The sequence below is a fragment of the Lissotriton vulgaris genome, chromosome 5, assembly GCF_964263255.1.
Source record: "Lissotriton vulgaris chromosome 5, aLisVul1.2, whole genome shotgun sequence".
NCBI lineage: Eukaryota > Metazoa > Chordata > Amphibia > Caudata > Salamandridae > Lissotriton > Lissotriton vulgaris.
Window position 1 is genome coordinate 549,090,452 of NC_141693.1, and position 14,599 is coordinate 549,105,050.

General features: G+C 42.7%; 1 protein-coding gene across 3 annotated transcripts in view; it reads left to right on the top strand.

Annotated features, from left to right (window-relative positions):
- The window catches only part of ZNF511 (zinc finger protein 511), a 158,317-nt gene that overhangs the window by 43,844 nt on the left and 99,874 nt on the right, over positions 1–14,599 (top strand). Inside the window, exon 1 of one of the 3 annotated variants that reach the window (XM_086921999.1) lies at positions 6,361–6,535. The exons of the other annotated variants lie outside the window; for them this stretch is intronic. The gene's annotated coding sequence lies outside the window, so the exon portion shown is untranslated. Of the gene's footprint in view, positions 1–6,360; positions 6,536–14,599 lie in introns of those variants that run through there. 3 annotated transcript variants of the gene reach the window in all.

A 14,599-nucleotide genomic window follows, 5' to 3' on the forward strand; every position in this document is an offset into this window, starting at 1 on the left:
GCAAGCGTTGCTTTACTCCTGTTACATCGCAAATAAGAAAAACAAATACAAACAACCTGGACATACTCTCCATAAACATTTCTTAAATTTAATAATACATTCTCCATTTCACAAAAAAACTATGTTGGTTTCATGCTTTTCCTATTACCAACGTTATCGTTTTTTGGCCGATGCAAACAACAACAAACAAAAAAAAAAAGCCAAACCGCAAACACAATATTACTTGGTGAATGTCACAAATAACATTCTATAAAACACAAAATACCTAATGATCTTTTACTCACAAAGTAAATCAAAACTACACTATCAACAAATCAAAAAACAAACCAATACTACGTACATTCATATCACCTTTAAGTAACACTCAACAAAAATTAAAATCTTCGCTAAACAAACTACAAAAGAAAATCGCAGGATAAATGGAAATAAAGAGAACATACAACTAAAACGGAATGCAAACTCAATGGAACATCTACATTTGCGCATTTAAAATATGTTGCCTAACATTATTCTCATATTTCTATTCACACAAAAATAAGAATAAAATACATTCAATAAAATAAACATTGCCACACCTTCATATAAACAATGTGCATCCAATACAAAAAGTACTATATCAGCTAATAACATCAGAATGATAAAATAATTACATACGCGCAATAAATACCTGTCACAATATGGATTAAATACAATGCAAACAATTACAAGAATGTAATTAACAAAATATAAAATGCATTTGAAAATAGCACATCCAATTCAAAAATAAATAGACTCAAAGTACATACAGAATCGAAAGAAAAATACAGAATGTGTATGGAAAACTTCAAATAAAAGATATAGATTAATGCAATTTCAATTAACAGAAACATACTCATAATACATCAACTAAAATTTTTTTACTTTCGTTCAAAACAAGGAAATACGCTATTACAAATACAGTCGCAAACCCAACTAAGAAATTTTCAAAAAACAGTAATAAACATTACTTCCTTTGTACACACTAGCAACAGTACATTCTATAAACTTAAAAAACACATATAAATAAACTCTTACCTGTCAAACGACGCAGCAACAGCACAGGAACAAGAACACGCCTTCCGCGCCCCACGATTCTCGATCAACTGGGAAATTCCCCGTTGACGCACGCCAATCGCAACGCTACGTCAAAAACGTAGCGCTACGATTGGATGAACCAAATGTCAATCAAAACTTGGACACGTAAGTACCAAAACAAGAAATAAACTAGAGCGCTAACGTAATAAACGTGAGTAGCGTCAAGGAGACGCATTGCGTCCGCCATTTTTAGAAATAAAAAAAAAAACATATCTAGTACGGCAATTTACACTACATTAACACACACGCCACACACAAAATAATACAACACTCACACAAACAAAAACACATATTAACATACACAATACATTTATAACATACTGCTAAAAAACACTAACACAACATCAAATCAGCAAAAAGACACATCACACACTAACAATAGCAACACTACAATACACTCAAACGCCACCAGCAAAGCATCAATAACAAACACCACAACGCCACTACAGCATCACTATACATCAGGTAGCCTCCACCACAACACTACTCTACAACAACACAGCATCACTAAGAACAACACATGCATCACGAAGCGCAAAAACCGCATCATTCATCCCAACACCTGCAACACTCATCCCAACACCTGCAACACTCCAACACTCAGCGCAACACAGCAAAAATACGCACCACACTTGCATCACTCCACGCAACACTCTACACAAAGAATGCATAAGTCAGCAAACTAAGTACATCACTCAGCGCAACTCACAGCATCACTCAACACTACTTTGCACCACTCTGCGCTACACCAACAACACTCAGCACAAACAATGCATCACTCAACACTAATGCAACTACTGTATCACTCAGCACAACAACTACATCACTAAGTACAATACCTCCAACACTCAGCGCAGCCACTGCATCACTCGCCCCATACTCTGCATCAGTAAACACTACTCCAATTTTCAGTCTGCACAACGCCTGCATAACTCAGCGCAAAACCTGCATCACTCTGCCCAACACCAGCATCACTCTGCGCCACAACACCACTCAGCGCCACACCAACATCATTATGCACCACTCAGCATCAAGACAGCATCACACAGCCCCTACCCATTTATTAAAATGGGATGTATGACGTTACATCGCAAACTTTTTCAACGCACACCATTGCAACACAATTTTTACAACGCAGGATCCTTTACAACGGAAGCCTTTACAACGCATGACATTACATAGCAGATGCTATTACAACGCATGCCATTACAACGTAAGTCTAGGTAAGTATATTATTTTTTTAACAAATGTAATTAATAAATATTGACTTAATTTTATTTATTAAATAAATTTTGTATTAATATATTTGTAAATATATTTAAATATTTTTTTAAAATAGTGTAGGTGTATAAAAATAATATTTAAAATCCAGTTAGTGTAAAACCCAAACCCAGCCCTGAACCCTAAAAATACCCCGTACCCCATAACCCAAACCCAGCCCTGAACCCTAAAAATACCCCTGTACCCCATAACCCAAACCTAGCCCTGAACCCTAAAAATACCCCTGTACTCCATAACCCAAACCCAGCCCTGAACCCTAAAAATGCCCCTGTACCCCATAACCCAAACCCAGCCCTGAACCCTAAAAATACCCCTGTACCCCATAACCCAAACCCAGCCCTGAACCCTAAAAATACCCCTGTACCCCATAACCCAAACCCAGCCCTGAACCCTAAAAATACCCCTGTACCCCATAACCCAAACCTAGCCCTGAACCCTAAAAATACCCCTGTACCCCATAACCCAAACCTAGCCCTGAACCCTAAAAATACCCCTGTACCCCATAACCCAAACCCAGCCCTGAACCCTAAAAATACCCCTGTACCCCATAACCCAAACCTAGCCCTGAACCCTAAAAATACCCCTGTACCCCATAACTCAAACCTAGCCCTGAACCCTAAAAAATTCCCCTGTACCCCATAACCGAAAACTAAATATATACAATTACTTAAATTAATTAATTTTATTTATTTTTAATATTACATGTTTAAACAAAATGACATACTTACCAATACTTACGTTGTAATGGCATGCGTTGTAATAGCATCTGCTATGTAATGTCATGCCTTGTAAAGACATTCGTTGTAAAGGATCCTGGGTTGTAATGGTGTGCGTTGAAAAAGAATGCGTTGTAAAAGTTGCGTTGAAACGGTTGCATACCATTAAAATGTGATCATTAAAACAATAACAGGAAGTCTGAGCTTTCTGGGAACAGTGTTATTTTCTAATTATGAAAAGTAGTGAACACCCACTTTGCATTTTATTCCTTACGTAGTATTAATGGCACCCTAAGTGTCCTCATGGCACATGTGACACCTTCATCAAATCCTGACTATTTAGACAGACGTAGGTTGCATACTAAAATTAGCCTTTTTGCTTCGTACGTATGTCATCAAATCATAAATATTTAGACAGACGTAGGTTGCATACTGAAATTAGCCTTTTTGCTTCGTACGTGTGTAAATTATATCCCAGCCAGCAAGCCAAGTGTCGGTGGGTAATAATCCTCTAGATTATCTAGATCTGGTTTGGGGTGTCAAACATCACCTGGAGCCAATAGGCACTCTATCTATCGCCCTTACTCTATCTATCTATCTATCTATCTATCTATCTATCTATCTATCTATCAATCGGCCTCACTCTATCTATCGCCATCACTATATCTATCTATTGCCCTCACTCTATCTATCTATCACCCTAACTCTATCTATCTATCTATCTATCTATCTATCTATCTATCGCTCTCACTCTATCTATCGCCCTCACGCTATCTATCGATCACCCTCACTCTATCGCCCTCACTCTATCTATCTCCCTCACTCTATCGCCCTCCCTCCCTCTAGCTATCGCCCTCCCTCCCTCTAGCTATCGCCCTCCCTCCCTCTAGCTATCGCCCTCCCTCCCTCTAGCTATCGGGCTCCCTCCTTCTAGCTGTCGCCCTCCTTCTATCTATCGCCCTCACTCTATCTATCTATCGCATCACCACAGCATCACTCAGCACCACTACAGCATCACTCAGCACCACCACAGCATCACTCAGCACCACCACAGCACCACTCGGCACCACCAAAGCACCACCACAGCATCACTCAGCACGACAACAGACCACTCAGCACCACCACAGCACCACTTAGCACCACCACAGCACCACTTAGCACCACCACAGCACGACTCAGCACCACCACAGCACCACTCAGCACCACCACAGCACCACCACAGCATCACTCAGCACCACCACAGCATCACTCAGCACCACCACAGCATCACTCAGCACCACCACAGCATCACCACAGCACCACCACAGCATCACTACAGCACCACCACAGCATCACTCAGCACCACCACCGCATCACTCAGCACCACCACAGCATCACTCAGCACCACCACAGCATCACTCAGCACCACCACAGCATCACTCAGCACCACCACAGCACCACTCAGCACCACAACAGCATCACTCAGCACCACAACAGCACTCAACGCCACAGCATCACTCAACGCCACAGCAGCACTCAGCACCACTGAATGTAACAGAATCTCTCAGCACCACTGAATGCCACAGCATCACTCAGCACCACTGAATGGCACAGCATCAATCAGCACCACCGAATGCCACAGCATCACTCACCACCTCTGAATGCCACCGCATCACTCAGCACCACTGAAGGGCACAGCATCACTCAGCACCACTGAAGGCCACAGCATCACTCAGCACCACTGAATGCCACATGCCACAGCATCACTCAGCACCACTGAAGGCCACAGCATCACTCAGCACCACTGAAGGCCACAGCATCACTCAGCACCACTGAACACCAAAGCATCACTCTGTGCACCATTCAACAACAACTGGTTCTAATATGTTCACTCAATGTTTCAACCTTTATTACTAATGTCACAAAAAGATGTTAATATTTCACTTCTGTTCTTGGATTTTCATCACAATAAAATACACTGATCATAATCTTCCCAAAAGTTATTTACAAAAGTTTAAGCTATTGCATTATAAAAAACAATATCTTTTATTTAAGTATTAATTATTAAAAAAATAAAAACCATTGTTATTTGTAATATTAATACATCTAAGTCATGTAAATATAACACATATTGCATTACAAATGCTATAGGTGTCACGTTTGCGAAAGTAAAAACTATTGGCATTATTAATGACAAAGCTATTAATTTCGCTATTTACAAAACCAACTTGGTCTCTAATCAAATCGTCTAAAAGAGTACCAAATAAACAATCAGCTCCTATCTTTTGTAAATCAGCAACCCATTCATCAAGAGTTTCCTCTTTGGTTTGTTTGCGTTGAAGAAATTGGTGTCTGGTAATAACTATGCAGAAATGCTTATCAAGGTCATTAATAGAATTAGTAAACACATTGCAGTCTGTAGTAACAGGAGTTTTGGAAATGCGTAAATACATTTTCAATCCGCTAGGCCCCAAAGAGTATAAAAGTATTCTTTTCTTTTGTTCATTAGACATATCATCATCCACATTGATGGCATCAATGTAATTTATAAAGTACTCTTTCCATTCAATCCACTTATGTTCCGGTCGATTACCAGTTACCCAGAGAGGTTGAGGATTGCAGAGTGTGAAATTAGGTGCACTCATAGTAAGATAGATTAGTTCAGTGATAATTTTATATAAGTAGATCACTGTACGTTCTTCACCATATACTAAAGAGTGATCTAAATATCAATAGTACTTACAAAAAAAAATGTAGGAATGATGAATGATGTAGAATTCTTTAAAATTGTTCTTATGATAAGAAGCACTTACTTGAAGAGTTCAAGAGTAGAAACTGGCAGTACAGTGTAAAAAAAACCAATTATAACCAGATGGAAAAAAACTTGTCATTCAAACTGAGAAGAAGTGTAAATTGAACTGTGGTGAAAATCCGCTGTAAATGTAAAGATGCTAAGTCACAATGAAAGCAGCTTTATTCCTTCGCATTGCTGTCTACGTTAGATTGGAAATATACACGTTGCTAGGCAACCATAGCGAGTCTCCTTCCAGCGCTCTTGAATAAAAACAGCTTGGTTCTTGCGTGTTGCAGTCTGCAACGTTAGGTTGAGGATACATACGTTGCTAGACAACACTGACAAATCAAATGTAAATGCGCTGTCACTTTAAGTAAAACAACCACGTCAAGAGTAATTAAAACGTGCTGTTTCTTTAACTGAAGACAGCTACGTCGAAAATAGCGGGCTGACGTATGACTTACACGTGAATTCCTTGAAACTCACCGACTATGCAAATGTAGCTTGCAGGAAACGTCGGCTCCAATTGTAGAGAAGATCAAAGGACATTGGAGATTGAAGAAAAAAAGAAAGAAATTCCAGTAGTTGCGTGGGCACGAAGGCACTCGAAGTACAACGTCGCCAAATTGAAGTGAAGACGTAAGGCTTGTAGGTAAGACAAGTATAGGTTTATAGTTCGAGTGCAGTACAGGACCGCAGGTCCTTTCAATCCGATTCCAGCCCTTAACTGTTGCTGTGCAGTGCCTTGTCCGTAACACCAAAACTTGGAACACAATACAATGCTAAACAGGTATCACGCACAAACTAACAATCACGAGCCACAACACGAGCCACAACACACTGCCTTCTCACGCACTAGGCTGCTAAACCAGGATCCCCTCCAAGAAAAAAGGCAGAAAGCCTAGAACTACATTTTTTTTTAGCTTTTCACTACTATGCGCTTTGTATTATGACAAAGGATATAATCATCTTCTTTTGTTTTTTTAACTTTTTCGATCAATAGCAGTTTGCGTTGTGGAGCTTGTAATTTTGATTTTAACAGTTTCATCATTGGCTCAAAACCCAAGTATGCAAAGTGTTGGCTAAAATCAGGGCAACTGGCATTATGAGATTCTGCTGTGTTTTTGGGATAGTTATTGATTTGCTGCATAATCCGTCATATGATGAAATATCTGCAGATGTTACCAAAAAACAAATTGTTTCTATTTCAAATGGATAAAAAGTTACTAAAAACACTACAAGACATTTTCCTGTGTACTGGAAGGCACTTCACAAAGGTTAACTGGTCAGCTTTCACCTTTCTTATTGCTCTATTTGGATGTTAAATTGGTACCAACAAAATTAAATCTTTTCCCAGACAGTTTTTCCGTATGTAAAAATAACAAAATAATGAAGTAATACTATCAGAAAATGTGCTGCGTTATTCCTCATAATTTGCAGCTTCTTGCCGCATAATTTAGTCATACCTGGTAGATTTTTTTGTTCCTCTGCTGCATAATTCCAATGGATCAGGCTAAAATGTCCGAATTAGATGAAGGTGTTACACATGACATGGGGCCACTTATCTACTAGGTTTTAAAACTTACAAAGTCATCTACTTCTTGTTTCATATTTAAAGCAAAATGTAAATTCTGCTCACATATTTTGTAAGGGTTCACTCTCTTACATCATGCATGGACAATGTGAAGCACTTTTTCTTATGTGTAGTGGAAAAATATTACACCTAGCTTCATAACACAATAAAGGTATAACATGGACATCAGCAGCGCAACCTTCCCTAATGCAAACAAGTTTAGGATGGGTAGCAGCAGCAGAAGGAACATCACACGATTCTCACACGTACAGGGCAGGTACATCATGGTCAACTAACTCACTAAGAGTGAGTGGGAAGTATTCAAGGAGTGTTCTATATTTCCATAAAAACATAAACATACTAGAAGTACAAAAATACTGAAGAAACAGCCAAACTTCTTATGGAATTAGCAGACATTCATGTACTCGTATAGGTCGATGAACACTCACTGTGTGCGTCATTATTAGGTTCCATTCAGGAAAGCATTCAAGGGTACTACTGTTCGCCGGTTGTACAATTTCCTAGCTATAGATTCCCTAGCTTGGGTGTGGTCATGCCACTTATACTGATATTAATGTTCTGCCTTTCTTAAACTGTTAGACATATATTAAAATTGTATGTGGGTGGCCTAGAATATTTTTACTGGTGTTTCCCTATTCAAGATTATAAACTGGGTGGCTGACCAGTTCATAAGGGAGTACCAGAGTATTTCAGACAATACCAGGTGGTTTACCCACCCACACAAGCCGTGTAAGCACGCTCCTTAGATTCGCAAAAAAACGAGTTCGTGAGGAGTATCGGAATGTTTTGAAAAAGATACAAAAAAACAAGTGAGCACTATCGTTTTTATAATGGCGATGCGTCCCGCAATGGATAGTGGGAGGCGATCCACTTGCGAAGTTAACCTGGCTAATGCCGAGCCATAGTTCAGGCGTGTGAACTTTTCTTTAACTCCGTGACTATGAATGCTTAAGTAGCTAACTGAACCGTCACTCCATTTCAGTGGGAAGTCGCAATGTACCTGAGTAGTCACATCAGCTAGTGGGAATAGTTCAGACTAATTAAATTGGAGTCCAGACAAGAACCCAAATCTGATTAATTCCTGAAGTATCAGTGCTAGTTTGTGCCTTGGGTGGGCGTGGCTTTGCTGGCGAAGATGGCGGTCGCGGCTTAATCGCGCTCTGACCAGCCTGACATAATCCTGCTCATAGATCCTGCCTTTGAACATCAGTCTTGTTGTGCCCTGTGCTGGGAAACCCTGGAGCGTCACGGCGGCTCTACGAAGAGTGCGGGGGAGCTGAAGGAGGCGCAGAGGAGGTGATCGGAGGGCTGCGTGCGGCAACGGCCTAGTGGACCGACGAACCGAGTGGAGCCGGGGGCTCCCGTGATCAGTCCGCCCGGACAAGGGGCCTGGAGGACGGCGCAGCAGGTGGGAGTGCCACGGGAGAATCGGAGCCCGGACTCTTGCTTTGGGCCTCGAGGCAGTATAGGACAATGCGGTGCGGCCCCGGGTGGAGGTATGCTTGGACAAAGCCTGGACAGTGGCTTTGCCGCGGTCAGTGGCTGCAGTCGGTGGTCGGATCGGGCCCTAGCTGTGAAGCCCTCTGTGGTGGGGCGAGGGTGATTGGTGGCCATCTTGTGTGGCCTCGTGGCGGTTACAACTTGCTGAGTGGCCTGGAGGAGGCGACGATTGTCTTGGGGTCACGATTCCTGGATGTCGGGCTGCTTTCACGATCTGCCCTCGGAGTGACCGCCCTTGTTTGCTTAGGAGGAGCACCTGATCTGCTGCCATGACACGCGATAAGGGCGGATGGGGCCACACCAAGTAGGGCACCATTGACAAATTCACTGGGGCAGGTGCAGTGGCAGGGACTGCGGGGACTCGGGCCAGATACCAGACAATGCGGCACTCCTGGCGGCCATTACCCAGTCCATGGATATGCGTGACACTAAGATCTGGGCCGTGGGCTTGGATGTAATGCTTCTGAGGCAGGACCTGCGGAACACAGTGGAGCGCATTACGGCGACCGAGATCGGCATATCGGAGGTGGAGGACGACGTCACAATCCAAGCTTCGTGGTGGAGCATGCTCATAGGGCTCTAATGCAGAAACCACTGCAGGGGGCCCGCCCGCGGCCAATTATTGCCGAGTTCCTAAATTATATGGACCGGGACACTATTCTGAAGCAGGTCAGAGTTAAGGAATCCCTCACCTGTGAGAACGCACGTATCCTCATATTACCAGACTACACGCGTCAGGTGCAGCAGCAGCGACAATCCTTCCTGGCGGCTAAAGCTTGCCTATGGGACCTTAAGCTCCAGTATGCACTGTTGTTTCCGGTCCGCCTGAGAGTCATTTACCAATCCCGCACACATTTCTTTGACTCTCCAGAGGAAGTCTTTAAGTGGACCGATGAGACAGTGAGGGTGCAAGGTCATATGCCACCAGGCAGAAAATCTGACTCATCGTCTTCCTCTGTCTGTTAGCTTAACTGGAACTCTCTTTTCACGTAAAGACACATACAATGGACTCTTTTTCAGCACGTCTCATTCACCGCAAATGCAATACTAAGACCACTTCTTTGCAGACCACCTCTCACTACCTCACATATCATCCTTTGCCATTAATTTCCATTCACTTTATTATCTCCTCATGTCATACAACAGTCCACTTTTCAAGTCTAATACAATTAAAATCATAGAAGAACTTTTACAAATGTTCCAGTACATAAACTACAACTATCCCTTGCCACCATTTCTGAATAATTGGTGCAGACTTTCTGCTTGGGATGCTTACAATTGCCTTATGGCACATTACTAATGAATCCCTACCACCATCTTCTGGTCTGTTAAAGGTTTAATGATGAAACCCAAACCCTCAGTACACTTGTATTCCCCGTAGGTCAATGAGATCAAAAGCTAAATCTGTAGGTTAGAAAAGCTGTGGCTCAAATAGCATTCATGCTCACACTTTGATGTCTCAAAAGTGACCAGAGCAGATCACAAACGGCACAGTACTGGAGATAAGGCAACTTCTACCTAAAACCCATTGTCCAACTTAAAAATAAGTGCAACACTCTCTTGAAAGTAGCCCCTCATTTAACCCTGTGAAAAATGAATTGTATAGGGTCGCGTAACAGAGCTGCTTACATGGAACTCTTTTGGTGGTGGTAGTGGCAGAAGCCTCTGACTAACAACTTGGAAGCAAAACAAAATCAATCAACCCCAATGTATTCAAAATGTAAAAATAGTTTACTTTTATCAATATCAAGGCTGCACTGACAATCCTGCAATGAATTTTATGCAAAATTGGACGTTGTGCACATTGGTATGTTTGAATATTAGTGTACGTTTTGAAGGCTACTTTGGATGTGAATTTGTATTCCTCTTTATGGAAGAAGTTCAGATTTTTTTTTTTTTTAATAAAACTTGGATGTAAACAAAAATATATTAATAATTTAATCCCACACTACAACTTGGCAACAGATAGCACACATACATTTTCAGTGCAGGGTATGTCTTCATAGTACTGTGCCTTCCTCTCCGAAGGGGGGGATTGCTTTCCCCTCATACCACAGGTATCACTTAGTTAGTCCACTAACAATCTGGACAGTGTAAGCTAATGAATGCATCGCAAGAAGAATGACTTACTCAGAAGCAATTTCAATGACACCATGCTCCCAAAACCTAGACATGGGTCACTACAATTAATCTATATGCTTATTTATGTTGCAGGTGAATCTATCCCTCACACGCGGTTCGCATTCCTCTTTATGAGTCCGTAAGACACTAGCAGACTCCATTATGACAAATTTAGAGCACACTTTGTGGGCCTCAAGAAAAACACTATAAATCAGCATTAATAAATGACACTGCAACTAACACATTTCCCCCATCCATGCACTGGTATTATTGGGTAACTGTCTACTCGAGCAGTTGGAGAGGGCTTTAGCGCCTCTGCAAGCTGTAGAAAAGTTCTTTAGAAATGCCACATTACAGTCCAATAACCCAGCTTCTAATACCAGTAGCTGCGTCTCTACCCCTGCGTATCTTTAACATTTGTTCTTTGTATAACTGTTCCTACCAGACAAAATCTCTAAAAACCACAGTTTATCTTCCTGCATTATTAACTCAACCTCTCTGTGCCCCTTACATTGTCGTGTACTGGCCAAAAAATACCTTATTCCGATCTCCCTAAACAGGATGAAAAAATCAAACAATCCCATCAAGGTTTAGTCCTAGTAGTCCAACAATAGACAAACGAGCAACATATGTACAAACCCTTTACAAAGTGTCAGTTTCCTTGGATGCTGCTGAGACTTCGCTGGGGCAGGAGACTAACTTCCCCCACCGTACTTGCTTGCTGCGTCAGCCCATAGGTACTGGAGCGCCATAAAGAAGGCAGAGGCGTCCCAGATCACGGGATGTGCCCGGGTGAAGACCAGTCCAAGAGCACGCCCGTCCGCCGCCTGTCTTGGGCGAGTCGGCCACCCCCCTTGGTTTTTGGGTTTGGCAGTAGTGCCTGGTGAGTCCCTACCATGTATGTCTTAATTTGTATCGATACCTTGAAAATGGTTAAATGGAAAACATGGGGGGAAAAGAAGTTACCCCCAAGAGACCGCAAGGCACTGCTTTAGATTCCTTTCTGGTTTGCACCGCAAGGGTCCCTGACAATGAAATCCCATTTATCATTGGAAATGGGTCGAGTCCGAAGAGATGACAAGTTAGAAGATGACATGAGTGGATGGCAGGGAATGATTCGGGAGGTCCCGCTTCGAGAGGAGGTTGAAACCCCCCCTCAAGGAATACTGAACAGACCCTGGGGGTGCAATCTGAGCGGGACGACAGGGTAGGTAAATCGCTCGGGTGACTTAGAAGGCACATGGTGAAATTGAGATATCGCACTGGTACCATACTAATTTTCAGGATACATGGGTGACGGGTGGGTGGTTGACCCTGGGGGGTGGGGAGGGAGGGAGGGAGTTCTTTGGTTATTTGTATAGGTGTTTGATGCTGTTCTTTTAGATCCTATTATTTTGGGGGGATGTACAGTATATGGCATAGGATAGTTGCTGTTTCTACAAAATTATACTGTATTGCATTGTCCCTGATCAGTATTCTGAGGCTATTTGTTTTTATGACTATTGGAATTATGATTGTAACATTCTGTGCTGCTCTGTGCACGAACAAGTTAAAATAACTTTTTTTTTTTAAAACATCATTGGAAATGGATGACACTTCTATATTTTCCATTGAACCAGACCCTTGCATTAATTCTGAGATCCTGCATAATGACACTAGTTGTAGGGGTGAGGTTGTGACGATTTCTGGTAATCTGCAGGATGCTCAAATCTCACCTCATCCATCTACATCTAATGGGGGCGGGCCCCTGATGAAGAGGAAAAATAAAACTAAACATATGGGCACTATTCAAGCCCCAAGGACTTATATGTACAATGCGCTAGGGTGGAGTTGACTACACCATCCTTGTTCTATAATATGAATAAGATTCTTATTAGTACTTCATTGAAATCTGATATGGACTTGCATTGTATAATTAGTAAATTAGAGTCCGTAATTAAAGCAAGTCTTTCCCATTTATTGGCTAGACTTAGCAAACTGTAGGGCGGTTTTAATGTTTGAGACTACACTGGATAGCTTGAAGGTTCAGGGAGGTCTAGAGCAGGCACTGTTAAGAAATCATAGCACTAATGCATAAGACCCCGTGGTAGGCCGGCCAAATACCTAGCCCTGCAATGCTATACCTTTCACCTCCTCATCTTCCTCCTCTGTTGCACATTAAAGGGGTCAAACTACTGGGATTGGAGAGACTTGGGTCGAGGGAGTATTGAAAAGCAGTACCAATTCTTCAGCTGGAATTAATAAACAAGCATTGGCATAGCCAATACGTCGCGCCTTTGGGACCTTATAAATGTTTAGCCATTCAATATTGTAGTGAGAATTTCCTCAGATGGAGTAGAGTGTTCCTCAGTAGTGGAGTACCAGTGTGACCTGTAAGCTGTGGGAGTTGTGTGTCCGTCATTGTATTCTAAGTATGTGTAGCTGAGGTTCTGAGAACAACACCAATTACAAGGTTTTTTGGTATCACAAGTCTTCAAATATTTGGTCTCTAACATGTCTGCTTGTTGCAGCCCATGTAAGATAGCTGTGTGTGCTTTCATCCAATGTTTTCCAGAAAACGAGGGTGTAATTAATTGATACAGTGGCCTCATTCGCTCAACATAATATGACAAGTAAGCTCTGCCACATTTAGATAACCCCATCGAGGTTTGCTAACTTCCTTAATGTATTTGAATGTTGTCAGATAGTACACTTCCATAGGAAGTAAGGTGCAAGACTTTTTCCCTCATTAACCAGCGCACAGCAAAGAAAATTACATGTAATTGGGGATTTTTTGATTTCTTAAAATAAATGTTATACCCATTTTGAGATAAACAAGTCACTGTCCTGTCCACTCTAACCAGGTGTTCAATGCTCTCACTGATGGGATTGCTGCAGGAGTGACTACACGCTGCATTCCACATAACACTTCCCAGCACTGCAGTGATGTCAGAGCTTTGCTACTGGTAGTGTGCAATCCAGCATACGCGTGCCGGTATGACTGTCTTGTAAGAAAGGGGCATTGTTGCGGGGGTGGCACGGTGCAGCCTGAGGGCTTTGCAGTGTGTGTGTGTGTGGGGAGGGGGAGGGGGTGGCACAGTGCAGTCTGGGGTCTTTACAGTCAGGAGGGGCGTGGGGGGTGTCTGTGTATGGAAGCCAGTGGCACGAGCTGAAAGTGGAGGAGGCGAGAACACAATGGAGTGAGAAGTAACGTAACAAAGGGGAAGTGGAATGGTGGTGGTGGCGAGGGAGGGGTCAGTGCGTGGGGACAGACTCTTCTGTGAAAGAAACTCAGGAACTGGTTAAGACACAGCTCTAACGGCGACACACGCCAGCTCAGTAAACATATTACTCACAGGGGCGGCTCTAGGCTCATGGCGGCCCTGGGCCGGGAGCGTAGGTAGGGGGCCCCGGAAGAGGGGGTCCGGGTGTTGCGGAGCGCGGAGGCCAGTGAAGAGGGGGCTCAGGGTGTTTGGAAGCGGAACAGAGCTGGAGGCCGCCAGATCCCTGCCAGGGACGGCC